We start from the raw sequence: 3,418 nt of genomic DNA on the forward strand, positions 1-3,418 counted from the left end.
TTTATTGTCAGCTCTGGGGATTTTAGAAGATAAAATGTTATATAAGTACTTTCATAATATCCCAAATTTTCCTCTTGGCCTTCAAAAGGCTAAAAGATTTCTATCTAGTTTTTTGAAGAAAATTTTTTCCAGATTCCTGATCTTTTGCATGGATTTTATTAACTTTTTTTCTATTCAACTTTGTAAAGTTTTCTTCTCAAGTCTTTGATAAGAATGGGTAATTGTTTCCAATTTAAGAATTTCAGATTTTTCTGTCTCAACACACATGGCTCAAATTTTCACCTTCCTTGAAAACTTTAAATACTATCTAAAACAATGTGTGAATCTCTATCCCTTTGGGTTTTTTTTTTGTGTGTGTGTGTGTTTGTTTGTTTGTTTTGTTTTGTTTTTAATATACCAGAGGTTGAACCCAGAGGCACTTAACCACTGAGCCACATTCCCAGGCTTTTTAATTTATTTTGAGACAGGTTCTCACTAAGTGCTTATGACTTCGCTAAGTTGCTGAGGTTTGCTTTTAATTTGTGATCTTCCTGCCTCAGTCTCCAGAACTGCTAGGATTATAGGCATGCACCAGGCTCAACTTCATTTTTTCAGTTCAATTTAGAAGTTGCTTAAATGCTCTGCTAAAGGTTTGGGAATGCATTTGAAAATATATTTTCTGACAAAAAAATTCTTGACCAATTCTGAATATTTTAATGTGATTTTTAATGAGTTTTAATGATTTCTATACAAGTAATTTGATATTCTGTCATCAAGAGCTTTAAAGAATCATAGGACAATTTTTTCAAAGCCCCTTTGAGTGGTTATTGATTGGATTTTTTTTTTTTTTTTTTGGTTATAGGAATTTCACCTGAGTCTTCAACTGTTTCAACTGGTTTTATTTATTTTTGCTATCTCTCATACATTATCCATTAATAAGTAGAGTAAAACAATCTTTAAGTTTCAACAGGTTCTTACAGTTTCACATTCCCAGTTTATTTGCTCTTCACAATATCCCAGTGCAACATATTTCACAGCAATCTGTTCACCATGGTCTACATTCATAATTAATGAAAATTCAACACTAATACTTTTAAAGATCAAAAATATTATATCTTAAAATTTTCATTTCTTATTGACAGCTATATTACAGTTCTTTTTTTTATTTCTTCATTCCATACAATTAAGTCTTTGCCATATGTTAAATCTTTTACTATAGTTGAAATTCATCTAGTTTTTCTATTATCATAGTGAGGCCCTAAGTAACTTAGGGAGACCCTGTCTCCAATTTAAAAATTAAGAGGGTTAGGGATATTGCTCAGTGGTTAAGCACCCTTGGGTCCAATCCCTGGTACAAAAAAAAATTTATATATATGTTTATATATAAAAAATTTATATAGGTATATATATATTTATATATAAAAATTTATATATGTATGTATATATATATATATATATATATATGACTGTAGTTGCCACCAAGAACTTCTCCTGGAGTTCCCACTGAAGCAGGGGAACATGGGTGTCCACCCTGTGAACTGAACATTTTGATCTTTGCATTTAGCTACAGGATCCTATTGAAGACAATGTCTAGAAGCTCCTACTTTGCAGTTGTTGGCCACCATGATAATCCAGTTTTTGAAATGAAATCTTTGCCAGTTGGAAAAGCAGAGTCCAAAGATGATCATCATTATTTGATCCAATTCATGACTTACACTCCTCTTGACCTTGTGAATGAAAATGTGGCTTTTGAAAAACATGTCCTTGAAAACTGGACAAATTCATTGTGGTTTGTGTATTTTTCACTGCAGAATATGATTATGCTTCATAAGTCAAGAAAATGGAATAAAGAACTTCTTTACTGATGAATATGATTTATATATAAAGTTTGCAATTAAGCCCTTTTATGAACCCAATTCTATCGAATGCATTTGACAGGAAAATTCAGTTTCTTGGGAAGAAACATCTTTTAAACTAAATACAGAAAAATTCTGAAATAAACAATGTCACTGCAATGGGTTATTCTTGGGAATATGTATATTATAAGTAGCTTGATTAAATAGCATGCAAAAATTTTACTTGTGTCAGTTTAAATCTAAAAAAATTTGTATTTAAAATTGTTTTGCAATTAAACATTAATATTTACTTGAGCTTATTTATAAAGAGTTCTTTCTTTAATCTTAATATTTTTATTTTAAAGATGAGTATAAACTTTGGTCTTTCCTGATTCAGGTAGATTGGTTTATCAAATCTTGACTATGACATTTTTAAATGAACGGTCACTTCAAGACCAATTTAAGACTAAGATTCTCCAGAAATAGAGATTGATAGCATTTACATTGACCATACATTTGAAGATGTTGTAAAAATTAGTGTACAACATTACTCAGTTTTTGCAGTGCTAAATGTTGTATGCCTACCTCAGATGCCAGGAATATGATCTTACTAAAGTTCTAGGATCCAGAACCCATGTGTGTAAAATGGACCAGCATTTTAGGCCCACAGTGAAATATGTTACCTCTGTCACATTATGCTCCTGTATTTCCTTTCTCAAGGTAGCAAACTAAGGGTTAAAAGAAACTGTTCACATCTGTACTTGTAAAAATTTGTAATGCAATTTGAGAAATGTTAAAGAAAAAATTTACTTAGCCTTTTAGATATACACTGGAGGGGTCAGGAATAGTCTCTTCTGTACTATAATAAGTGTGTGTGATTTGACAGTAAAGTAATAAATGTCCCTGGAAAAGAAAATGAGATTTTTCTGTGCCAATTGTCAATGTACAAGAATTTTGTTCCATTCTGAATAACTTTTGGTCAAGGAAGTCTAAGCTTGGTCTTGTATCCTGTATGAAGTTGATACCATTACCTTTTTACTTTATTTCTTAAAGATGTCAAAAAAGATGTGTAGGAATAAAATAAACCAAGGGGGTAAAAATATACATACTGAAAACTACTAGAACTCTGATTAAAGAAATTTAAGAATATGAAAAATGAAAAATACCCTGTGTTCATAGATTGGAAGAAATATTGTGAAAATACCTATACCACCCCCAATTGTCAGATTCCATGCAACATCTACCAAAATTCCAAAGGCATTTGTCACAGAAACATGAAAAAAATTCTAAAACCAGAATGGAACTACAAAATACTTCAAATAACCAGAGCAATCTTCAGCAGAAGAGCAACTCTGCCAGATCACAATACCAGACTTAAACATACTGCATAGCTATAGTAATCAAAAGGTGGAGCTGCAGAAAACTAAGCAATGAGACAGAAGCAAACCTAGAAATAAATCCATCCATTTATAGCCAAATAATTTTTTAAAAAGTACCAAGAACATACAATGGGGAAAGCTAAGTCTCTTCAATAAATCATGTTAGGAAAACTGGATGTCCATATACAGAAGATGAAATTAGGCTTCTCTCATACCTTTTATAAA

The 3,418-nt window shown here is 31.1% G+C and overlaps 1 pseudogene; it reads left to right on the forward strand.

The window, feature by feature from the left end:
- The first annotated feature begins 1,565 nt into the window (after positions 1-1,565).
- Positions 1,566-1,957, forward strand: LOC124989658 (trafficking protein particle complex subunit 2-like; annotated as a pseudogene).
- The last annotated feature ends 1,461 nt before the right edge of the window (positions 1,958-3,418 follow it).

This window comes from Sciurus carolinensis, chromosome 7 (assembly GCF_902686445.1).
Source record: "Sciurus carolinensis chromosome 7, mSciCar1.2, whole genome shotgun sequence".
Classification (NCBI taxonomy): domain Eukaryota; kingdom Metazoa; phylum Chordata; class Mammalia; order Rodentia; family Sciuridae; genus Sciurus; species Sciurus carolinensis.